Source organism: Acinonyx jubatus, chromosome C1 (assembly GCF_027475565.1).
Source record: "Acinonyx jubatus isolate Ajub_Pintada_27869175 chromosome C1, VMU_Ajub_asm_v1.0, whole genome shotgun sequence".
Taxonomy (NCBI): domain Eukaryota; kingdom Metazoa; phylum Chordata; class Mammalia; order Carnivora; family Felidae; genus Acinonyx; species Acinonyx jubatus.
In genome coordinates this window covers 57,765,808-57,792,935 of record NC_069381.1, presented here as the reverse complement: position 1 = coordinate 57,792,935, position 27,128 = coordinate 57,765,808, and the positions used below count along the sequence as shown (strand labels likewise).

The 27,128-nt window shown below is 36.0% G+C and overlaps 1 long non-coding RNA gene across 7 annotated transcripts in view; it reads right to left on the bottom strand.

The window, feature by feature from the left end:
• LOC113599313 (uncharacterized) overlaps nt 1-27,128 on the bottom strand; it is a 220,382-nt gene that overhangs the window by 90,496 nt on the left and 102,758 nt on the right. For 5 of the 7 annotated variants that reach the window (XR_008294954.1, XR_008294955.1, XR_008294952.1 and 2 more), the window contains one exon: nt 20,197-20,351. The exons of the other annotated variants lie outside the window; for them this stretch is intronic. This is a non-coding gene — a long non-coding RNA (uncharacterized LOC113599313). The remainder of the gene's footprint in view (nt 1-20,196; nt 20,352-27,128) is intronic. 7 annotated transcript variants of the gene reach the window in all.

The following is a 27,128-nucleotide window of genomic DNA, read 5'->3' as shown; positions in this document are numbered from 1 at the left end:
TTTATAGTTTGTTTTAAAGCAAAATAAAACTATATTATTACTACATTATTCCTTTAAACTATAGTAATACCAAGCTACTTTTCAATATACACTTATTTAAGTAACAAAATAAAATGTTTACGTTCATGGATATAGCACACTCAAGTATATAGACATAGTAAATACATTAAAATTATACGCAAATAACTGAAATGTGCAAAACACCAATAGGGCAGAAAGGGTACTAGGTTTTGAATCTGAATACCTGTGATTGAGATGCAGCTTTGTCAGTTACTCCAGAAACCTGCCTCAATTACTCAAGACACATTTTTCCCCCTCATCTGTAAAATAGGGATTACAACTGCCTGAAAGAGCATTTCTTGTGAATTAAGTGAAACTATGTCTGTGAAAGAACTTTCTGACTAGAGAGTGACACAAATGTTAGTTATTTTTATGAATATATGACAACTGCCATTTCACATTTTACCACAGTGTTCTAAGAGTCTTATGAATGATATGAGTGTATTACATTTTTATCTTTTATTTATTTTCTTATTTGAAAGGAAGAGAGAGAAAGAGAGAGAGAATCTTAAGCAGGCTCCACTCTCAGCGCAGAGCCTGATGTGGGGCTTGATCTCACAACCCTGGGATCATGACCTGAGCCAAAAGAGTCAGATGCTCAACTGACTGAGCCACCCAGGTGCCCCAAGTGTATTAAAATTTTTTGATTTAATTTAAAAATTTTTGATTTTTTAATTTAATTTGAGGCCTAACATCAAAAATAATGAGTTTTAGGGGCGCCTGGGTAACTCAGTCAGTTAAGTATCTGACTTCAGCTCAGGTCATGATATCACAGTTTGTGAGGTCAAGCTCCGCATCGGGCTCTGTGCTCACAGCTCAGAGCCTGGAGCCCGCTTCAGATTCTGTGTCTCCCTTCCTCTCTCTCTGCCTCTCCCCTGCTTATGCTCTGTCTGTCTCTGAAAAATAAATAAACGTTAAAAATTTTAAAAATAATAATAATGAGTTTTATGGATTTTGTAAAATCCTATCAATATTGGCAACACTGGTATCACATTTATTTTCAAGGTTTATTATGTGCCAAACTAGCTTCAGGGGTAGCCAAATACGACTAACAGAGACTATTGTGAATGAGCTGCACCAGGCAATTAAGGAACTCCTTGGGCAGAGGATAAGAGAAAACCAAGTGGGGTAGAAGAAAGCAGGTTGTACTCTGAGGAGAGGTGATTAGGGGACTGTGTTCCTGGGTGGGTGGATTGGGGTGGGGGGGTAGATCTGGCCTACTTTGAGCCTCAACAATGTTTCCATGGGAACCTAATGAGTCTGATGGGAAGCAGGAAAGGAAGAGTGCCCAGGGATACTGTGGGACTTTCACACTGGTGGCAAGCCAGGCTATGTGCTCTCAAGAAGCCTGCCAAAATACACAGTCTACAATAAACTAAGGCTTCAAGAAACTTGGAGTACACCACTCTCCTAACCGTCACAATCCACATACTTCAAATAGCAAGCAGAGAAAAGGGGGAGATTTGGACTTTCTGGAAACCTCTAGAAGAGAAAGCCAGTTAGGCTCCAATAGATTCATTTACATACTATATGCCTGATGGGTTTGTTGAGGCTGAAAACCAGAAAGGAATATATATTTGAATCTCACAACAATCACTCTGTTAAATGGCTTATGGAAGCAATCAGATAAGGCTCCAAGTGAAAAAAATCAGGAGAAAGGACTATTATTATTTCTTATCTCTGCATGTCAGTAATGACAAAGGTCCCTGACCTTTCCCACAGCTTGTGTGAAAGTTTTAGAACTTATAAATCTAAATGGATATTTATGCATTCCAATACCTTATGCTACTAAATAGTCTATTTTCTTTAAACTTGGATCATCTTAGCCATGAATACTATTGTGCTATCAACCAAACAGCATTGATAGGACATTCCTTGTGCCATTAAGTTTATTGACCAACCCAGCCATTCTCAAATGTAGTCCTGAGACCCCTAGAAGTCCCCAAGACCCACTCAGGTGATCTGTAAGTCAAAACTGTCTTAATAATAATTTTAAAATGGTATCTTCCTTTCTTTTTCATTCTCTCATGAGTGAACAGCGCTGTTATGCAGAGTCAATATTAAATGCAGTGATGTAACAGAATGAATGCAAAAGCAGATACAAGACTCTAGCTGTCTTCTATTAAGCCATCAAAAGATCTGCACAAATGTTAAACAATGCCACTTTCCTCCTAATTTTTTTTTTTTTGTTTTGGGAAATATAATTAGTATTCAGTAAAAATAGGTCATTTCTGTTGACACTGATTTCCATTATTGTGTAATGGGTTTATTATTATTGTTTTCAAATGAAGAATTTCTCAGTTTTAATTTTTAACATAGAACCCAGCAATAGATATGTAACAGACAAGCAGCAACAGACATAGCACGTACTTTGGGTCCCATAAAGGCATCCTCTGGCCAAAAACATTGAGACCCATTAGACTAAGCTATTAAGCTGCCAGTTGCAGAGCTAATTTTCTTTGGTTTGGATTTTCTGGTATTGCTTTGAAGAAAGATAACCCATTATAACTCTATTAGCCATTTCAATTAGGTGGCAGCTGGATTACCATTTGTGAATATAACTACACAACACCCAGAGAGGAATCTTCTTCTATCAGCTACTAATCTGCTGTGCCCATCCTGAGCTGTAGAATCTTCACTGCAACTATCCTTAAGGATTTATCTGTCAGCGGTCAGACTATTGCAACACTTGAAGAGATGTTTAGATCTGTGAGTTTAAACGAATCACCAATGTTTTGATAAGAAATGGCTGAACCTCTAGTATGGTATAAAAACTGGAGACAGGTTTGTATGCAATCAAGTTGGGCCAAATGACATACATCACAAATACAAAGACTATGCAGCAGAGTTCTGGCAGTGACTTAAATCCTCTCTCACTAGAAACTACTGAATTCTTACAAAGGAGTATTGTGCAGTGAAGGATGCGGGCCCTCGTGTCAAGCAGAGCTGGGTCTGAACCACATCGCACACTTGTTAACAGCATGACCTTGGGAATTTTAATTTTAATTATTTCTGGAAGGTTCAGCTTCCTCATCTGTAGGATGAGAATAGTACTAAGCTTCACTTCGTGGGATGAATTGCAAACTAAATGAGACAATATGCAACATGCTTTGTGTACATCACTTCATTTAGCCCTCACAGTGATCTTAAGACATAGATGCTGCTATGTTTTCATTTTACAGAGAGGGAAACTGACATTTAGAAAAGCCAAATAACTTTCCAAAGATCATGCTACTATAAATGGTAAAACAGGGATTTGCTTTTGATGGCTCTAAATACAAACAGCCACATTACTGTGTTTTCTTAACAGCAAAGATTAGAAAATGGCATGCTTCTTTTTCTCTTGTCCACTGTTTTTAGCCCAACACCTCACTTTGTGTGAAATACACACAAACCAGAGCTTCCTGGAACACAGGGCAGGAAAATGGCAAGGAGGCTCAGGATAAGGTAGAGAGGGAAGAAGAATTTTATAATTCCCCAAGATATAGGAGAATTCACACAGCATATACGTATTTCACTAGTTCCTTTTAATATGCTCTGGAATAGGGTTGAGCATTTGTGACAGATACATAGAAATATTGGTTTATACACTAAGTGATAAATGATCTTAAGAAAGGGGAAAAATTACTTCCTCATAAAAGAGCTCTTACTGAAGCGTTCTAGACAAAAGGGCTTGAAGCAGTGCAGGCTCACTCTTCCTGTACCTTCGGGTTCACATGCTGAGGACTGGATGCCCTACAGCTGAAATTTTCTGTGTCTTAATATTGTAATGGAGATGTAGAGTAGCTGTGAATGTCTCCCAGATCTTGCTGTTTAAGAAACAATTCTATTTGGAGCAGTGTTGTTCCATTTATATACCAGACAAGTTAAAAAAAAAATCCCACATTGATGCTTTTAAAAAAAAAATGTTTATTATCAATTCAGAGTAATAGACTAGTGATTACACAGTTAATAATCTATGCATCTATTTATATTATGTGGATATCTATAGCCAGGAACCTTCTCTGTTTCCAGGCTGGCCATGTAAAATTGTAAGTAAATTTTTACATTTGATCTCAGTGGTTACTGTTTTCTCTTAGGTGACTAACAGGAACTGCTCACAACTCAAATCATCTGACATCTCTGGGAGGCACCTACCCATCTCCTAGTACTCAGTTGTAAATGTGACTGCTGCATGAATTAGTGGTGAACCTGATTAGGTCATGTTCTAGCCTTGAAGAAAGATCTCACCGAATGAATCATGGCCATAACCCATGAGTCAGACTCTTCTTTAGCTCTGTAAACCATAATTTTGATTTCACTTTTCCACTAGGATAGAGATAAGAAATGGCATCTGCTCATGTAAAAGTTGGTAGTTTTATGTTCGCCTTGTTATTGCGTAGATTGATATCAGGAGTTATCATATGCCTCTTATTCAGATTATTTCTATTTGAATTAATTCTATTTGAAGTTACTTGTGGATCAAAGGAGGCCAGTGGCAATAAGCTCCAACTTCAGTTTTCCATCTGGTATCCTGAGGACAGCACAGTTAGGGCTATGGGAATGATAGGCCAGTGCTCTGCATTCCTGTAACATCTTTCACCTGTATCTTTCTTTCACTTCACTTTTTAAAAGTAAGAGAAATTATATATGATGGTTTTCTTCTTTTTTAATTGTTTTTTAATTTTTTTAACTTTTATTTATTTCTGAGAGACAGAGAGAAACAGAGCACGAGTGGGGGAAAGGCAGAGAGAGAGGGAGACAAAGAATCTGAAGCAGACTCCAGGCTCTGAGCTGTTAGCACAGAGCCTGACGGGGGGCTCAACTCACATACACCATGAAATCATGACCTGAGCTGAAGTCAGTCGCTTAACCCACTGAGCCACCCAAGCACCCCCTAGATGATGGTTTTCTAAGATTAGATCCTAAACTATGACATCACACTTTCTAGTTCATTCACACATACTTCCTCCTTAGAAAAAATAATTACCAAGGTATTTTACGTATGTGTACGCAAATATTCTTCAAGGTCTAAAAACAACAACAGCAAAAGGTCCAAGATGTCATAGAATTCATTCAGGAGAAACCTTTTGATATGCAAGCCATTGGACACAACAAACAATAAATGCCTCATCCTTTAGGATTCCTTTGAATAATCACCTCCACTGCACAAATGCCATGTAAAAAGTAGAACTTAGGTATTCTCTCATTCCCAAAACTTCAATTTGTCCTGACTTATTCCTCTGACATTGCTTTACTCTTGATATCCCATAGCTTCTAACTTTCCTATTTTCATACATACTTCACTTTTTTAGAATTGACCCTCAACACTGTCTTCCCCCAACTTTGCTGTCCCATTGAACTTGATTTTAATTTTGATTCTTCCTCTAGCAATGTCCTCCATGTCATATTGAATAAATCTTAGTACTTAGTACAATAAATTTTACTTTTAACATTTCATTTATTTGAAAATCAATTTTATTGCAGCCAAAAATGTGGAATTAACTGTAAATAGTAAACTATTTCATATATATATATAGACACACATTTTAAGTTATAAGTTACTTTGGCAGATAGTGTTAAACAAGATGAATTAAATTACTAACTACTTTCAGTAAGTTTCCCACTTCAGTAGGGCCCCTGCAGTCCCTCTCTTAAGACCATCCCTGTGAGTGTAGTCTTATCCAGTTGATGCTGGCTTTGAAGCCAGCAAAACTTCTTACAAGAAGAAAAGGAGAAGGAGTGCCTGGGTGGCTCAGTCAAACATCTTTTGGTTTGGGCTCAGGTCATGATCTCATGGTTTGTGGGATGGAGCCCTGCATGGAGCTCTGTGCTGACAGCACGCAGCCTGTTTGGAATTCTGTCTTTCCCTTTCTCTCTGCCCCTCCCCAACTCATGCTCGTGCTCTCTCTCTCCCTCTCAAAATAAATAAACATTTTTTAAAAAGTTAAAAGAAAGAAAGGGAAAGAAATACAGATCAAACATAAACTGGTCAAATAAGTGCCTTCTTAGCTAAAATTTCTTTGGGGTTCCTAAGGAGCCAAAAACAAAACAAAACAAAACAAAACCAAGGGCTTAGTTAACAAATTCAGAGGTATCAGGGTAGCCTCCATCTGGTTTTGTTCATGAAATTCCAACTGTACTATCACCACTGGTATTTCTCTCTAACCCATATTTGTCAGGTACTGTTTCATGGTAGATGGAAATGCAGGGTTGATTGAGAAGTTTCCCAACTCCTTTCACTTCCCATAGGATCTGGGAAGCTCACAGCAGTAACTTTATTCTGAGCCTCAATATTCTGCTGAGAGACACAGTTCTTTTTACCTCAAGTAAAGGGAACTATATCAGGTAGCAGTTGGTAGAAACCCTGTTCTCAAACATCATGCTCTATCACTTCTTATTAACAGAAAAGATTTTACAATAGTGTAGGTGTAGATTCAAATTCCAGGCCTAGTTCTTACTACATGGTATGGGAAACATTTCTTCACCTGTAAAAATGACAATGATAACACTTGTGGATTTTTTTTATGAGATTAAAATAGGAAGAGTTAAGTGTGAACGCACCTATCAAATTGCCTGTCATTTAGCATATGCCAAATATACATAATATACTCTGTCTCTAAGTAACTAAAGGAGGGACCAAGTTCACTATCAATATGCTATTGGTGTCTTCTGTATTCAGCTTTTATTAAAGCAGTGCATCATCTTTCTTTTTTTTTTTTTCCAGTGCATCGTATTTCTATAGGACTGAAAACTCACTTCACTTTAGAGTCAAATAAACACTCTCAAGTGTGATAGAGTCTAAAATTAAAGCATATCATAGTTTCTACCCAAACATTCTAGAGGGGCCAACTTAAATGGAAATGCTTGTGCCTTTCTTCAGCAGATATCTCACCTCCCTACATTGTATTTATTATCTCTATAGCCAAGATGGAAAGTTTAGTAATCCCATCAAAAATTATTCCTGGATATGTTTCCTGCTCTTCCAAGTCATCTTGCGTGGGTTTAACTGATATGAGATCAAAAACTCAATACAAAATATCATTTTTCCAATGCTAAGTAATCCAAAGAAGGTTTTTTCCTAAACACATGATAAATCTGACCATAATGCTGCCTCTCTGGAACCAATCTGACAGTAACCAAAAACAGACTCTCATGGAACTAGATTGCACAAGGGGAAGAAACATGAGCAAACCTTCATACTTCTCTGTTTCTATCTCCTCTTTTGGAAAGCTGCCAATAAATGAGTCAGAGTCTTAATAATACAGCTCACATTTCCATCTGTAATGACTTGGACTGTATCTGAAAATCTCTGATTCAGTAGGACTTGTTAGGAAATAAAAAAAAAAAGCCATTTGTGTAAGACGCCTTATTTTATTCTTCAAGTCATTAAATATAAATAGAACAATGACAGTAAATGTTTATGAAATCAGGTTTTCATGCGTGTTTGGGTTAAAGAAACATTTCACTTCAAAGGGGGAGTCATCCACCTTCCTTTATCATCTTTAATATTTCATACCTAAATTCCACAGTCCATACTGCAATCATTTGTTACTTCTGCTGAGAATATTCATTTGGCCTTGGTATTTTTTCTTGCCACCATGCCTCCTGCACAGAACATTACAAAGAATGGCATATTGCCGTTGTGTATAACTCACCTCTATTTTCTTTATCCTGCTATTGATCCTGTCGAACCCTGGTCCCTGCTTCTGGAAGGAGTAGAGTAGATCTTACTTGCAAATTACTGAGTAGATTTGTTCTAACTTGTCTAAGGGCTACCTGAAGGACTTTTACAAAATACTTATTTCCTTTTGGCTAACTCAGAACTGAGGCCTCAAAAGCAGGAGGCATTGCTTTAAAATGCTTTATGGTGTGGGGAATAAGCTTAGGAATTCCCTGAGCCTGCACTGATGGGTTAACAAGGCATAAAGAATTAAATAGGCATAGGATGTACACACCCAAGTTTGGGTAAACAAGATTAGGTAAATAAGAATAGGTAAAGTGGGCCAAGGTCCCAGTATAAGACAAAGATATAGGAATAGGGAATCTCAGTATGAAAACTTCCAAGATGAGGTAAATAAGACTAGGTATTCAGGGTGGAAACGCCCCCTAACTTAGTGCAATAGCAGAAAGCTACTTTCTCAGGAAGGAAGGACCAAATTAGGTAAGCAACCGCAGCAGGCTGAAGTTGCCCAGAGTGGAGCTAATTAGCAAAAGAAAGGTACCTTGCTGACTCTGAGGTAGCAGGCTCTGTCTTTCTTGTCCCCCAGTCCAGTTTAGGTAAACAGAGGTGGCTTCTCATGTCTGCTGTAAACAATCTTCTGCCAGGAGCCAGGATTTTGTTTTGTATTAACTCAAACCCCTAACACCACATGTTTTCAAAACCCCCTTTCCCTCATGCCCATAAGTTAATATTCACAGTTTCATTGTCTCTTTGTGCACATCCATCACCAAGTTTGTAAGCTTTCTGATCCTAATAAAAATGGAGCAAGGACCCTTAATCAAGGCTCTTGTCTTCTCCTGTACATTAGCCTCTCTTGCACTTTTAATCTTGTGTCCTGCTTTCTTGCTGGACAAGAAAGAACTCCAGACCCAGAGTCTACGACATCATGGCAAACTAGCAATGTACAGACCCATACTACAAAAGATTACAGTACAGATATATAAAAGAAGCCTGTGGTACAGGAAGAAAAGCTGGGGAAAATTATTTGAGAAATTAGGATATTGAAAAGAACTATTTATATGGAAGGTTTAGAAAGCCACACATTTTCCCAGGGCAAGATACATGCTTAGAAAATACCCCAGGCTTTCACTTCAAACTGACCACCAGGCTTATTGAAAGCCTGGCTAAGTACTGCACCCCAGCACAGAGCCAATCTGCAGAAATGGGAAAAGTTGTTTTCTTTTTTGGTTTTGGTTTCTAGCTTCTAGCATTCAAGGAAATCTCTTCTAAAATATTAGAGCAATAACTAAAGCTACTGAAGACTTCAGTTACCAACAGGATAAGGAAGATAGTCTTTGCAAAAATAGTTTTTAAAAAGAAAGCAAATCTTGGGAATGGGAATAATTTGACTTCAAGGTGACTACACTCTAATATTCAAATGTTCAGTTTTCAACAATAACAATAACAAAACAAAAACAACAGAACACAAGACATAAAAGAAACAAGAAAGCATGAGCCACTCAAAGGTACAAAACTGAAAGAAATCATCCCTTGGGAAGCCCAGACATCAAAATTACTAAGAAAAGACTTAGAATAATTGACTTAAATATGTTCAAAGATCTAAAAGAAAACATGGACAAAGTACTAAAGAAAATCATGAAAGTGATGTCTTATCAAGATGAGAATATTGTAAAGGGAAATATAAAAGGTAACCAAAGAAAAAATCTGTAGCTGAAAAGTACAATAACTGAAATGACAAGTTTAAGAGAGTTTCAAGAGCAGATTTGAGCAAGCAGAAGAAAGAATCAGACAACTTAAATATAGATAATTGAAAGGTCTTAGTTGCAGAAAGAAAAAATAATAAAGCCACCGACTGGGTGGCTCAGTCGGTGAAGAATCCTACTCTGGATTCTGGCTCAGGTCATGATCTCAAGCCCTGCATTGGACTCTGCACTGGCAGCATGGAGACTGCTTGAGATTCTTTCTCTATCTCCCTCTCTCTCTGCCCTCCACCCCATAAAATAAATAAATAAACATTAATTTTTTTAAAAACTGAACAGAACCTAAGGGACCTATATATTGGAAGAAATAATAACTGTTGTAATAAATGTAGAGTTCTGTATAAAGACTCACATAAAACAGAAAAAAAATGACTGAAAACTTCACAAATTTTAAGGAGACATGAATTAACAAAGAAGTAAACTGGATCTTTAGATCAGAGTTTTCAAAATATTTTAGAGAAGGTATGCCACTCTACTTGGCATTGATAACATTCTTGTTCATCTTGCTATTCATGTTTTTTTATACATATATTGCTTACTTAACCTGATTATAAATCCCTAAAGAGTAATAATTGCTTTGTCTCAGAAAGTGACTGTACATTATTATAGAATCCATGACATGGAATGAGCCACCATCACTGGGCTGGGGGATATATTCAGGCTCAGGACCTAAGAATAACAGAGGATTCAAGAGTAAGATAGTAGAAAACACAGCGATTTACATGGAGGGGTTCAGAGGTTGGGGGTGTTCAGAAATTGGGAGAGAACATCCAAGTACATGGTCAGAGTAAAGTGAAAGAAAAATGTAAAGCAAAAATTTAGTGTCTCCCAAATTTAGGAAAACAGTTGTTACCAAGAAAATCTAGTAGCGGGGTGAGCCATGAGGTATGGTTTAGTCTTAAGTGGTAAATATTGTTTTTCATACCTTAAGGAAATAAGAACTAACAGGGAAAAATGGGTAAGATATTGATTATATGGTTCCTAGGGAAGCTACCAAGACCTAAACACATCACTGGAGCTTCAGGTCAAAATTTCGTTAACAGAATTAGAGCAGAAGAAACTTAATTAGCAGCAAGAGTACTTCAAAGTTGAGCCCCAACAATGAGAAAGAACGAAATATGGCCCTTTGTAGCCACATGGACGGAACTGGAGAGTGTTATGCTAAGTGAAATAAGTCATAGAGAGAAAGACAGATACCATATGTTTTCACTGTTATGTGGATCTTGAGAAACTTAACAGAAACCCATGGGAGAGGGGAAGGAAAAAAAAAAAAAAAAGGGTTAGATTGGGAGAGAGCCAAAGCATAAGAGACTCTTAAAAACTGAGAACAAACTGAGGGTTGATGGGGGGTGGGAGGGAGGGTAGGGTAGGTGATGGGTATTGAAGAGGGCATCTTTTGGGATGAGCACTGGGTGTTGTATGGAAACCAATTTGACAATAAATTTCATATATTAAAAAAAATAAAAAATAAAAAATAAAAAAAATTTAAAAAGTTGAGCCCCAAAATAATGAAATCAAACTCCTTAAAACTTTCCAGTCTAATTTTCAAGATTAGCTAGAGATTAATATGGGAATAAGCCTATGCATTTAGTGTTCTTATGCCTGGACAAGAGGTATGTAGCATTAAAAAGCCAGTTGGATCCTGATAGGAATTTTTGCTCCTTGAACTCCTCATGAGTACCCAACACAGATCCCTAAGTTAAGTGGCTGTCCAATAAATGTAAATGGGATAATAAAAGTGATCTGTACTTCTACTGGCATATCCTCACTTTAAGAATTTCTAATTAGAAAGCTCTGCAACTTCTTGTGAGAAAATAGAAGAGCCAGTTTTGTATTAACAAGAGCACTTAACCTTACTCCAAAATAACATTAAAAAGAAGGAATTTAGTTTTTATATGGTGTTCGGGTTTAAAAGCCCATTCAAGATATATCCTTCTGATTGTCACAAACAGATGACTTTTTATGGGGAAAAAAAAGCTCCAAGTAAATGCAAAATAAGTAATAATTTCTATGTAGCACAATGTCTTTACAAAAGTTATGGGACTTTAAAACTGGGATTTTAGTCTTGTTAAATACATGAATGAGTTTAAATAATATAACTCAAGGAAACAGTAATTATATTACAGGCACTGCAAAAACATGTGAGACATAAACTTTCCCATCACGGTAATTAAAATCTTAATAAGGAAATAAGACATGACAAACATGTATCCCAGAGATGAAATGTAAACTGCATATCCTAGACAATTTTATCTATTTCTGGCCATGTCAATAGGACTATTTGAGCTCTTCCCAAAGTTTGTTTATTCATATAATAAAGAAACTGGATAAGAAGTGAAAATGATCTATCACTTTAAGATTGTCAGCCACAGGACTTTCTGTATAAATATTGTGGATTAAATGCATCTATTTCCTTTGGCTCCCTCCCAAAAATCCCACTAAAATAATAGTAACATGATTCAGTTTAAAGGTATAAACACATAAATTAGGGAAAATGGAAGATAAGCCTACAGTAGCAAAATTTGTGTGAGCTGAAAATAAACTTGAAAAAAAATACTGAATCCTAAGATAACAGTGAGAAATGCTACAAAGTAACATGATATACAATTTGAAATATCCTCTAAATCTCAGGAATGGTTGGCACAACAAAGTAGAGAGGAAATGGCTAAAATGAAAGGATTTTTGAAAAATTTCTTGGAAAGTTAGATGCAATTTCTTTCTCCACTCTGATCATATATATGACTGTATCTCCCTTACTCTCACAGAAGCCTGGAGAGATTTTTATTTTGCTCTGTTTCTCTTAAGAAATTTCAAAAAAGAGTGTCTTTAAATTATAGCATGATACTGTAACAAAAACAGAGAAAATAAGCAAATGAATGTAAACTAGATGCTGAATTTCCCTTGCCTCTTACCCCTACTTAGTTGCAAAATGTTGGAAACAAGACATTTACCTTCCAAGTATGAAATGGAAATGACTTGGAGGAACTTCTCTGCACTCCATCACCAGACAAACAAGCAGCAAAAACAATCAATAGCAGCCTACCATTGTGGAAGGGATAAGAGCCTGGAGAGACACCAGAGTAAAGGACAAGAACTGAGAAAAAGGCCTAAACAACAAACATCATGATAAGAACAAGGCAATAATAAAGAAATGTAGAGCTGGTGGTGCACTAAAGTTCACCATAGCAATGAGCCCAAAACCTAATTAAAATCCTTACTATATGGACACAATATCCCACATCAACGGCCTAGCAGAAGGAAGGGTGTATCCATTGTCAGTCATGAATACTAGTTAACCCAGCCTCTGCTCCTCTACACGCTATGTCCAATAATCAATTAGACTTTGTAAGACATGCAACATTGGAGAAAAAACAACGCATTGTCAAGGATAAATCTATCAATAAAACAAGATTCAGAGATAACCTAGATAATGTATTTATTAGAGAGGGAATTTAAAGTGATTAGGATTAATATGTTATCTAATGAAAGGAGTAGACAGCATGCATGAATTAGTGGGGAATTTCAGGATGAACAGATGGGGAAGGTAAAGGGTAAGAAAAAACCAAATAGCAATGCTAAGAAATAAAAATCACAGTTGCAAAGATAAAGAATGCCTTCAACTGGCTTATCAGCACACTTGACACAACCAAGGATAGTTACTAGATATCACCCAAACTAAAACACACAAAGAAAGAGCTAGAAAGGGAAAGCAAAACAGAGCATGCAAGAGTTTTAAGACTCCAACATACATGTAATAGTAATTCCAGAAGAAGACAGAGAAAAAGAGTTGAAGAAATATTTAAAGACATAATGGCTGAAAATTCTCCAAAAAGATTAAAGGTATCAAACCACAAGCCTTGGAAGCTCAGAAAAACACAGAAAGGATGTAAAAATTAATAATTAAATTAAATTAACACATCTAGACACATGGTACTGAAAATGCTAAGCACAAAAGATAAAAAGAAAATCTTGAAATCATCCAGAGAAAAGGCACATTATATAGAGAAAAAAAAGATAAAAAACACACCAGACATCTTGTCAGAAACTTCCCATGTCAGAAAAAGATAGAGTGACATTTTAAAAAAATATTTATTTCTATATTTTGAGGGGTGTCTGGGTGGCTCAATTAGTTAAGCATCCAACTTCTGCTCAGGTCATGATCTCATGGTTCTTGAATTTGAGCCCCGTGTCGGTCTTTGTGCTGACAGCTCAGAGTCTGGAGCCTGCTTGGGATTCTGTGTCTCCATCTCTTTCTGCCCCTCCTGCACTCGTGCTCTGTCTCTTTCTCTTTCAAAAATAAACATCAAACAAAAAATAAATAAACAGATAAATAAGTAAATACATAAAATGTTTATTTATTTATTTTCAGAGAGAGAGTGAGCAGGGATGAAGGCGGCAGAGATAGGGAAAAAGAGAATCCAAGCAGGCTCCACACTGTTAGTGCAGAACCCAATGTGAGGCTCAAACTCACGAATTGTCAGATCATGATCTGAGCCGAAACTGACAGACGCTTAAGTGACATTTTTAAAAGGCTGAAAGAAACTGTCAATCTTCTATATCATGAAAATATCATTCAAAAATAATAAGGAAACAAAGACTCTCCAACAAACAGCAACTTAGAAAATTCATTAGAAGCATACTGAAAGACAAGAAATGTTAAAGAAAATTCTTCAGGAAAAAATACTGACAACACAGAAGTTCAGATCTACACAAAGAAATGAAGATCCCTGGAAATGGTTAAAATAAAGATAAATATAAAAGCCATTATTTTTCTATCTCTTTTAATTCCTCTAAAATATCATTGACTCTCCAAAGTAAAAGCAAGCAATGTATTTTGAGTTTAAAACACACGTGAAATCAAAATATATGAGACAACAATAGCACAAAAGGTGAACAGGAGATATTGATAAAGTAGACTGCGATTAACTTAAGATGTATATTGTAAACCCAAAGGTAATTATTCAAATAAATTAACATGAGATGTAGAAGAAATAAGTCAATAGTAGAGATAAAATATAATCTTAAAAAATACTTAATTCATACATGAACCAAAACACAAGAAAAAGAGCAAAAATATACGAAAACAACAGCAATATGGTAAATATTAATGAGACCATAACAATACTTATAGTATATAAGTAATAGGATACATATGACATACACACAAACATTCAAATCAGATATTGTCTGATTGTATTAAAAAACAAAACACACTATGTATAAGGAACCCATTATTAAATATAAATACTTAGAAATATTACAAGTAAAGGCATATTAAAACAGATAGTATGCACACACCAACCGAGAGAAAGCAACAGTAACTATATTAATATCATACAATGCGCAATTTTGAGCAAAGACTGTTACGAGGGATGAAGAGGAGTCTTACATAATGATAAGGGGCTCAATTCACCAAAAAAGACTTAATAATCCTATAGTTATGCACCTAACAGTAAAGCTTCAAAATACATGAAGGAAAGAATGAAAGGAGACATGAACAAATCTACATTTATCATTGGAGACTTCAGTACTCTTCTCTAAATAACTGACAAAACAGGACAATGGAAAATCAGAAAGGATATGGAACCTCCGAATATCACTAAAAATCCACTTGACCTAATCGCCATTTATAGAACATACAACCAAAAAGCAACAGAATACACATTCTTCTCAAATACACATAGAACATTCACCATGTTAGCCCATATTTGGGTAGATAAACCAAACCTCAAAGAATTTAGAAGAATTTAAATCATACAAAATATGTGTCCTGATCATAATAGAATTAAACCAGAAATCAATGACAGAAAGATATCTGGAAAATTAGAAATTAAGCAACATTCATCTATATAAGCCACATGTCAAGGGAGAAGTCACAAAGACTAAAGACTATTTAGAGATGTATAATAGAAACATCAATGACAGCTGCAAGATGTGACAAAGCAGTGCTTGGGGTATGTTTATAGCATTAGATTCTAGAAAAGATGAAGAGAAATAATTACATCGAACCAGACCAACCAAAAAATATATATAAAACACAAATCTTAGTTGCATTTGGTGTCATTGCATTTTTGTTTAATTTTCCTTAAATGATTTTCTGCTCCCTGCCATCAAATATCCTTAACCAGAATAAGGATAGACACATAATATAAACAACCCTGGAAAAATACAATCCCACGGGAATATTAGGATTCATGTTTAGTTGAAACGATTTAGGGAGAATACATATTCAGTTAACTTAATTTGTTTCATTTAAAACAAATTAGTCTCCACCGGGAAAATGTGCCTATATGAATCTACTTCTTTTTGTTTAATGCTTATTTTATTTTTGAGGGGTTGGGGGAGGGACAGAAAGAGAGAGACACAGACTCTGAAGCAGGCTCCAGGCTCCGAGGTGTCAGCACAGAGCCCGATGCAGGTCCGGAACTCACAAACCAGGAGATCATGACCTGAGCTGAAGTGGGATGCTTAACCAACTAAGCCACCCAGGCGCCCCAATGAATATACTTCTTAATGAACTGGTATTACATTTTAAATTAATACTGCTTAAAGTAATGTTACTAGAGAATAATTGAAATAGAAGAGGCCATTTTTTTATTTCATAAATTCTGCAGATGAAATCATTTTACACAAAACTACATATTTCTATAATTTTTAAGTTATTTGACTGCTCTAAGGGGAGAAATAGCTAGTAAAGAGAAAATGAGTGGTGTTTGGAAATGATAGGGGAAGCTACAATAATCCTAATATGCTAATCAGTCACCAAGATGTGACAGACTTTGTACCATATCTTAGCGAGGAATATGAACGAGACCAAAAAACAGTTTCTTCAATCTAGAGATACCAATCTAATTAAAAAGACAGGAATGCTTCATGTAGATAAAACCAGAGAACAGAGACAACATTAGTAGGGGATTTTTGAGAAAACAAAAAAAACAAAAAAACAGGGGGAAAAAAGTTGTATGAAGAGATAATACTAGAAAAGTAGGTTATGATCATTAAATGTTAATTTAAAGTTTTGAACAATATTCTGTAACAAGGATAGATTGTTTAGACTGAAAATTCTAGCCACTTTCCTGTGGGCCTCTATGATGGTTAACTTTATGTGTCAGTTTGACTGCACAACAGGAGACCCAGATCAAACATAATTTCTGGGTATGTCTGTAAGGGTGTTTCTGGACGAGATTAGCATTTGAATTGCCGGACTCAATAAAGAAGACTGCCCTTCACAAAGTCTCTAGGCATCATACAACCCTTTGAGGGCCTAAATACCACACAAGGTGGAGGAAGAAGGGATACATCCCTTTTCCCGCTAGCCTGCTTGAGCTGAGATCTCATTCTTCTACCCTTGGACTGGAATTTACACCATCAGCTCCCTTGGTTTTCAGGCCTTGGAGTTGGACTAAAATTCAGCAACTGTCTTTCCTGTATCTCTAAGTGGCAGATGGCAAATTGTGACACTTCTTGCCTCCATGATCCTGTAAGCCAATTTCTCACAATAAATTGCATTCTCTCTCTCTCTCTCTCTCTCTCTCTCTCTCTCTCTCTCTCGATATCTATATCTAGATACAGATATCTATAGATAGATAGATATCTAGATATCTATATCTAGATACAGATATCTATAGATAGATAGATATCTAGATCTAGATATCACCAAATCTGTATCTATGTCTATATCTTTGTCTATGTCTCAGTCCTGTTTTCTAGAGAACTCTGACTAATACAGCCTTTTTTATCCACTTGCCTCTTAGTGGCTGCTCTTTTGGATATACTTGAACAATAGCCTCACAAGGAAAGACACAATCCCAATCCAGTGTTTTTCCTGAGACTCACTTCTATATTAAATAAGATTTTTGAGAAAGACCTAGCACCTCACTATTCTCTCCTTCAAGGCTGTCACTTAAATTTTCTTGCTTCAGCTTGGGGGTATACTAACATTAGCCTAACATTCCCATTTCTTTAAGACTCAAGGTTGTGAGATTTAGTCAATTTGAATTTCAGGCCATTGGCAGAGAGCACCTCTCATACCAAATTGTATATATAGTAGATGAAGTGCAAAAAAAAAAAAAAAAAAGTCTCATAAGTTGGTGACTTTCTTTGTTATAAGACTAACAAAATGATTGATTTGACCTGCACAGCTAGACCACTGAACGTTCTGTGGGTCCAACAACATGGTAGAGGTCTGTCCCAGTCTAGATATGGTTTAGTACCATGTACTGGTCAATTGTGACTTCTAGGACAGCCCCAGTTACCTGGTAAGATTAGGCTTGGAGAATACTGGGATGCAGGGATCTACCTTCTTCCTGTTACCTTCCTGCTTCCCAAAGAGAGCTGCTTGCTAGTGTTCCATTTTCCTTACCTCCCTTCTTTACCACCCATTTTTCCAAGAAGATAAGTACTTTCTCCCACCCTGTTTGAGAACTTTTGTGAAAGACAGGAGCCAATTGCCAATAGCATTATTTCTGAATTCGTGTTAGCGACATAAATTATAATATATATCATCAACAAGGTGGATTTAACCAATAATGCAAGTATGATCAATACTGGGCAAAAAAATTCTGAATATATTCATCATGTAAATAGATTAAAGTAAAATAAAACATGTGACACAAAATGCTAAAATGATGAAGAAAGACCTTCACCTTCAGTAAACTCCAACACTTACTCATGATAGAAACTCTTAGGGAGCAAGAGATGAAGTATCTTTTTTTTTTTTTAAACAGGATAAAAATGTCTGCTAAAAATACAGAACAAGCATCATGTTTTATGGTAAAAGATTGGAAGTATACTCCTTAGTAACGGTAGCAAGATAAAAATGTTATTTGCACCACCACTACTAAACAATTCAAATTGGAAGCCCAGTCAGAATAATGAGCTAAAGAAAAGAAATATAAATTTAGGAAAGCAAAGAAAGCAATTATTCTTTGTAGATGATATTATCTATAAAGAGTGTTCAAAAGACTCTACAGAGAATCTACGAAAACTAACAAAGAGTTCAGAAAGCTATTGGATTCAATGTACATAAAATCTGTAAATAAATGGTGATATATCACATGTATAGGTGAGAAGAATCAATATGTTTTTAAAAAGCCAGGCTTTTCCAAAACTCCAACAATATTTTTAGCAAAATTACCAAGCTGATAATAAAACTCATATGATGAGAGGAAGACAAAGAATAGAGAAGTACATTATGAACAGCAACAACGAAGAATAGGGAAGAGGTGTGGGGAGGACTTGTAGCAGCAAAGATCAAGAAAGAGAATTCCTAAGGTAATTGGAGCACAGCAATTTTGGTGTAGGGATAGAAATATAGAATACATGTCTCAGAACAGAGCCAAGCATTTATGAAAACCTGTGAGAGATATGGTATTATAAATCATAAGAAGAAAAGGTGCATGTATGTGGGGGGAAATTATATAAATGGAAAAAAATAGAGTTAAATGCTTATTTCATATCCCACATGAAAATAAAACATAGAGTCAATAACTATATACAGAAAGACAAACCTTTGAAACTATTATAAGGAAACCGAGGGGTGAAGTTCAAAGGAAGACTGTAGGGGAACAGGATAGTTTTTGACTTTCCAAACTCCCCTACAAAAGAGACAAAGCAAACAGTATAGCAAAACAAAGCAGCCAAATCTAAACAAAACTAAAACAGCAAAACTAAACAAGTTCTCTCTAACAACCCCAACATTGAGGAACTGAGAGCAAATTGACTACAACAGTTGTAGTAGAGACTGTGAGGGAGTAAGCAGAGAAGGTGAGAAATTTCTGACAGCTGAGAAAGCAGGACTCAGAAATTGAATTGCCCAAGAACCCCAGATTGAGGGATCCATTCTGGAAAGCTCATGGGTCCTTCTTAGAACAACACCAAAAGTGGGAACTGGTTTCACAGACTCCAAGCCATGGGTGAGTGCAAAGGGACAGCAAAAGGTCAGATGGTATGGGTCAGTTTGTACCCTATAAAATTTTTAAATAAAACAACTAAAGTTCCTTTGTAGGACAAAGACCAGCCTCCCGGAGAGTCTTCTGGGAGTAGAATGTAAACTGAGCATGATAAAGACACTAGGACTAAATGAAAGAAAAGATCTAGGTAAAAGTACAGGAGGAGAACAAAGAAGATGGGTCATAGAAGTGTAAATCATGTATTTGACCACTCTGCAATAATAAGATGTCGTTTTACAACTGTGAAGCTAGGAAAATGCTGGCCAACACTCCTCTTCTGAGAGTGTGTGGAAAAAAAAATGATTTCACTTAAACATGGACAAGAGAAAACACTGTGATCAAGAGAGATAAAAGAAAATAATGCACAGAATCAAATAGGAAAACATATTTTGAAGAACATAGAATTAAACATCATGTATTCACATAAGAATAGATAGGCAAAATTTAAAAATACAAAATAGATCCAATTTCATATGAAAATTTAGTATATGCCAAAAGCAGCATCTGAATCAGTGGGAAAGATAAACTTTTTAATAAATGGTATTAGAACACCTACAGGTCTATATGGGGGGAAAGATTTGGTGCCTTTTGCAAAGGATAAATTCCAGTTAAAATAGATATTAAAATTTTTAAAAATAAAACCACACAAATACTAGAAGAAATTCTTAGAGAAGAATGCACACTTACAAAATGAAAACATAGAGTATATTATCTATATTATATGCAAGTTCATTATAAAAACTATATAAAATTTGTTTTGCACCTTGCAATTACAGAATGACTTCATGTTTGTTAACTGATGGCACTTTTTGCATTCATCTTTTGAGGTAAGTAGAGACATGGTATCATCCCTTGCAAAATACAGGAGGTGAGATTCAAGGAACCTGTCCCTGGTCATATAGCCAGGAATTAATGGAGCTGAAAAAAAAAAGTTCATTGTGAATCCAGAAATACGTGTTTCTCCTATTTCATCATGCTGTTTTTCCTTTTCTTTATGTTCTATATGCCTCTTAAAAATATTATTTTCTTCCCTTTACTTTCCTTCCTCTTTCTTCCTATTTTACTTTTTTCTGGTTAGAGAGAAAGGTACTGTGACAGATAGGTGGGGGTGCTTGGGTGGCTCAGTCATTTAAGTGTCTGTCTCTTGATTTTGGCTCAGGTCATGATCTCATGGCTCATGAGATTGAGCCCTGCATAGGGGCTAAGTGTGCTAAGTGTGGATCCAGCTTGGGATTCTTTCTCTCCCTCTCTCTCTGCCCCTCCCCTACTCATGCACGCACTCTCTAAATACATACGTACATATATACATACATACATACATAATTTTAAAAAAGAAAGATAGGTGGATGGGTACAAAGGAGGGTCAATGAATAGAGGCATAAATTACTAGATATAAAGACAGAAGAATAGAAAGATAAAGGGCTCGAAGATGAGTATGTAGTATGTAAGTGATATGTCATGGAAAAGAAACAATAAACTTATCTATTCTCAACCTGGACTATGACGTGTTAAGGAGAGCCATGTTCTACCACTAACATTATCTGGGAAAATAATGATTAGAGTAGGCTTTTGTGAATTCCCACATAATCCTCATGCTTCCATAGTATGTCCAGAGAAGTAAAGGATGTTTTCCAAACAAAATTATATCATGGCTGCTGGTTTGTAGGAAAACAGAAAATAACAATTACTATTACTATTATTATTACTATTATTATTATTATTATTATTATTTCATTTCTGCTATACTACTTTATGATCAAACCATGACCATTAGTGAAGTATGGCTGTGGCCCCCACTTGTCAAAATGCTAAGGATGATTTCCTAACTTGGGTATGAACTGTGGATGATTGTTTCTGGCAATGACACATTATTGATCACTTGTTGCCAAGAGTAATTTGCCATTTATTGAAGTTACCAGGAATAATTTGCTTTTACTAACAAGTTTTGTGAGATGTAATTCTTTGGTCTTGGCTCCTTCAGTTGAAACATGTTATCTATTGTTATTCCCAGGATCTTTTTGAGAGGCCCATAAACAATTTCAATAACCATTATGGCTGGTGGAATGATTGCACCCGCCAGCCTGATAATCAGGCACTGATTTTGTGTGGTCTGCTGAGGAAGAAAATGTGTTTCTTCCATTCATTCAGACTATCAAATGTTGTCTTTGCCAATTGCATTTTGAGTCATTAACAGACACTGATTGTTATTATAGAACAGTTACTTAGCTGTGCAATTGCCAGATTACTGTGTCTACAATATTGAGTACAGAACATGACTTCCAGCTAGAATTGTGGTACTTGGCTGTGCTGTAGAGATGAGGCAGTTACTTCATGAAGTGATTGCCTGAGTCTGTGGATAGCCTCAGGAACTCAGCAAACAAACCTATAACTCAATAAGCATTAAGTTTACACAATAGAAGTGCATCAGGTTCATAATCACTGGGCTCTACTTTTTATTCTCCTACTGTTCAGATGTATCTAAACAACAAAGTCAAGCTAAATATCCAGATAATTTATCTGTGACATGAGCGAAGAACCACTAGTTTTTCTTTGCCCCATAAAGAACATTTGGGCCTGAAAATAAATAGGGCAATTTTCTCAAAACTGCATTTCTTTTTTTTTAAGTTTATTTATTTATGTTGAGAGAAAGAACGTGCAAGTGGGGAAGGAGTGAAGAGAGAGAGGGAGAGAGAAAGAATCCCAACCAGGGCCGCACCACTAAGGCAAAGCCCAATGCAGGGCTCAACTTCATGAACACAATGATCATGACATAAGCTGAAGTTGGATGTTTAATTGATTGAGGCACCCAGGTTCCCCCAAAACTGCATTTCTTAAATCTCTTAAACCCATAGTGACCAAGAGAACTTGAAAGTAAATAGAGAGGCAAATTTATGGTAGGAGTCCCTAGAATTTTTCTTTTTTTGTTAGATAATGCAAAAACAAGATTTCAATATGGGAAAAAATAGCCTTTATGTATCTTTGCATCAATCATTGAGTGTTAACTCTGTCCTCAGTGCACATATATCATCATTTCTTATATTGATAAACATAAAGATTGGTTATTATCAATCAGTCAGTTAGTCAGTGAGTCTGTCAGCTGGTCAGGATGTTAACCCAGAAACAAGGATGGCTGGATAAAGCTTAAAAGAACCTTATATTTAGGGGCACCTGGGTGGCTCAGTCAGTTAAGTGTCCAACTTCAGCTCAGGTCATGATTTCATGGTTGGTGAGTCTGAACACTGCATTGGGCTCTGTGCTGACAGCCAAGAGCCTGGAACCTGCTTCGGATTCTGTGTCTCCCTCTCTCTCTGTACCACTCCTGCTTGTGCTCTGTCCCTCTTTGTCTTTTAAAAATGAATAAACATTAAAAAAAAACTTTAAAAGAAAAAGAAGAGGGGCAGAGAGAGAGGGAGAGAGAATCCCAAGCAGGCTCCACACGATTAGCACAGAGCCTGATATGGAGATCAATAGAACCATGAGATCATGACCTGAACTGAAATGAAGAGTTGGATGCTTAACAAAGTGAGTCACCCAGGCTCCCCAAAGATCTTCTAAATTGTATGTTTCCTGAGACCTCTATTTCCAGGAAAATGGATAGATAAATTTTTCCTTTTCCTCCCACCAAGTAGATGGACCACATATGAAAATGACCATAAGAAGACTCTAAAAAGTACAGAAAAGAGGAGAGAAGAGGAAGACTGGTTAAGAACCTTGAGGCTCATGGAATAACACCATGGTGAGTTTCCCTTTCTACCTCATATATCCCAAACCTGAAGTTGAAGAAGTCAGCAACCTGGAAAAGCCAATGGACAGACACACAAAAAGCCCCAACTTTTTTTGGTCTACTCTTTTAGCAAAAAGACCAGAAAAGTCACAGTCAAGCAGGACAAAAATCTTTTAGACAACAACTGCTTTACTACAGCCAAATCACAGAATAGCCATGGATCCATCCACACCCACACCACCAAAGGCTGAGTGGGGAGCCTAGGCTTCCATCCATGATAGGCTATCACAAGATGTCTCACCACTCCTACAAGGGTACTGTCAAAGAAGACCAAGTAAGGAGTCAGGAACTTCATTCCTGATCATCAATAACAAGCATACTTCCTCTTCCTTTCCCCTCCACTATCAGTGAAGACCATGCAGTGAACCAGAACTCCCATTTCCAATCAGCGATAATGAGAAGCTCTCTCTTCTGGTATCATTAGAGGGTAACAGTAAACCTCTATGTGGTAGTAATGAGGTAGCACACCCCCTCCACAGCTTGAACAATGCCAGAGAAAGCCAGCTAAAACTGAATGCTTAAACAATAACCACAGTCTCATAGTACAACACAGATTCAGGTTTCAAAAAAAAATTACTTCTCACACCAAAACACAGAAAAATCTCAAACTGAATAATAAAAAAAAACATTAGATGCTGATACCAAGATGACAGAAAGTAGAATGATCTGACAAAAATTTTAAGCAGCCATGTTAACCATGCATTAATCAACAATTATGAACCAACTGAAAACAAGTGAAAAAAAAAAGAAAACCTCAGCAAAGACATAAAAGATATAAAGACAAATCAAATGGAAATTTTAGAACAAAAAAGTATAATTGTTTAAGTACAAAGTGTAGGGGTGCTTGGGTGGCTCAGTTGGTTAAGTGTCCAACTCTTGATTTTGGCTCAGGTCATGATTTCATGGTTCATGAGTTCAAGTCCCACGTCAGGCTCTGTATTAACAGCACAGAGCCTGTATGGGATTCTCTCTCCCATTCTCTCTCTGCCCCTTCTTCTCCCCCACTCATGTGCATGTGTGCACACACACTCTCTCTCAAAAATAAATAAAATTTAAAAAAAGAAGAAATACAAAGTGTAGTGAATAGACTAGCCAACAGAGTGAATATGACAAAGGAAAGAATCCATGAACTAGAAGACAGAACAATAGCAACTATCTAAGCTGAAAAAAAGAAAAAGTAGGCTAAAGTTAAAAAAAATTGACAGAGCCTAGAGACCTGTGGGACAAAATATCTAACATTCACATTTTCAGGTTCCTGAAAAGAGAGGAGACAGAGGACAGAGCTGAACAGTGCTTGAAGAAATGATGACCATAAACATGCCAAATTTGGAAAGGACCATAAACCTATACATTCAAGAAGCTGAATGCACCCCCAAATAGTGTAAATTTAAAGAAATTCAAGCCAAAAAATACCATAATTTCTGAACAATAAGCAAAGAAAAAAAAATCTTGTAAGCAACCAGAGGGGGAAAACACCTTCCCTATAGGAGAGAAATAATTAGAAAAATAAGAAATATCTCATTAGAAACCAGTGTAATGAATGAAAAGAAGTGTCAGCACATGATCCTATACCTACAGAAAATGTCCTTCAGGACAAATCAAGACAATGTCTGATGAAGGAAAACAAAAAATTTGTCACTAGCAGATACATCCTAAAAGAATGCCTAAAAGAACTTTTGTAAAAGAAAGGAAATGATAAAAGAACTTTGGGACATCAGGAAGAAAGAACACAGTAAGCAAACGTATGAGTAAATATAGGGTTTTCTTTTTCTCCTCTTGAGTTATCTAAATTATGTTTGACATCTAGAGCCAAAATTGTTAACACCCTCTGTTGTCGTTCTAAATATATAAAAAGAGGAAACATGTTAGACGATTAGAAATGGAGAGGTTAAAGAGATATAAAGGAAGATAAGATTTCTGTACTTCACCCAAACTTGTAAAATGATGACATCCATAGACTGTGGTAAGTTACGTATATACAGTGTAATACATAATGCAAGTATTAAAAAAGCTTTACAAGAAGATATGCTCAAAGACATATAGGCAAACCTATATGAATCTATAGAATTCTAAACAATGTTCAAGCAACCCATCACAGATTGGAAAGCAAAAACAGAGAAATACAAAAAAAACCCAGTACAAACAAAATAAAAATTAAAATGGCAGACGTAAGCCCTGGCACAACAATAATTACATTACAATACATGATCTGAATACATTAAAAGAGATTGACAGGGCAAATTAAAAAATACCCAACTATATGCTATCTACAAGAACCTCTCTTTAAAGTAACAATGTAAGTAAAACCTTGGTTTGCAAGCATAATGCATTCCATAAACATGCTTGTAATCCAAAGCACTTATATGTCAAAGAGAATTTCAAGAACCATTGGCTCAGTTGTGATCATGTGATGTTCGGCATCACGTGTTACTCATATTGCAAGCCATCGTCCATTTATCAAGTTAAAATTTGTTAGAGATGTTTGCTTGTCTTGCAGAACACTCACAGAACAAGTTACTTGCAATGCAAGCTTTTACTATAGTCAAGTTGAAAATAAAAGGATGGGAAAAAAACAAACACTAATCAAAGGGGGAAAAAAGGAGCTGGATAACATCAGATAAAGTAGACTTCGGAGCAAAGAAAATTACCAGAGACAAAGAAAGATGTAATATAATGATAAAAGGCTCAATCTATCAAGAAGACATAAGAATCCAAGATGTATTTTCTCTACATCAAACATCAAAGCTACAAAATACATGAAACAGAAACTGAAAGAATTTAAAGGAGAAATAGATAAATCACACATATAGCTGTAGACTTCAATACCTCAGCAACGGTACAATAGCTAGACAGAAAATCAGCAAGGATATTCAACAACTCAACAACGCCATAAACCAATGGATTTGGTCAGCATTTATAGAAACCCTCCCCCAAAAACAGAAAATGAAGCATTCTTTTCAAATTACCACAGAACATACACCAACATAGACCATAACCTGGAGCATAGAACAAAGCTTAACAAATTTTTAAAAATTAAAATCATACAGCCGTGTGTTCTCTGGTAACAAGAGAATCAAATTAGAAATCAGCGACAAAAGATAATAGGAGAAGAACTATATATTGTAAACTAAATAACATACTTTTAGATAAAACATGGGTCAAATAGGAAGTCTCAAAGAAAATCAAATACATTTAACTGAAAGAACACAAAAACATAGCATTCGGGGTTTGTAAGATACAACTAAAGCAGTGCTGAGAGAGAAATTTATATCATTTAAATGCATATATTAGAAAAGAGAGTTTCAAATAAACAATCTAACCTCTACCTCAAGAACCTAAAAAACAAAGTTGAAACAAACTCCAGAAGAAGGAAATAACAAAGATAAGGGCAGAAATTAATGAAGTTGAAAACAGAAAAAAAGCAACAGAAAATCAATGAAAACAAAGACCCGGTTTTTTGAAAAGATCATTTAAGTTGACAAACTTCTAGCAAGTGTGACAAAGAAAAAATGAAAAGATACAAATTGCCCCTACTGGGTAATCAACAGGTGATATCACTACAGGTCTTAGAGAATCAAAAGGATAATTTAAAATGGTACAAACAGCTCTGCACTCAAAATTTTGACAACCATGAATAAATGGGTCACTTCTTCAAAACACACAAACTACAACTTCCCAGTATGAGATAGATCATTAGAAAGGCCCTCAAACTATTAAGGAAATTGAGTTCATAGTTTAAAAACTTCCCCCCCAAATCTCCAGGCACAGATGGTTGCACTGGAAAATTTTATTGAAAGTTTAAAGAATTAACACTATATAGTCTCTTCCAGAAGATACAACAGGTGAAAATATCTCCAAATTCATCTTAGGAAGCTAGTATTGCCCTGATACCAAACCAGACTAAGACACTA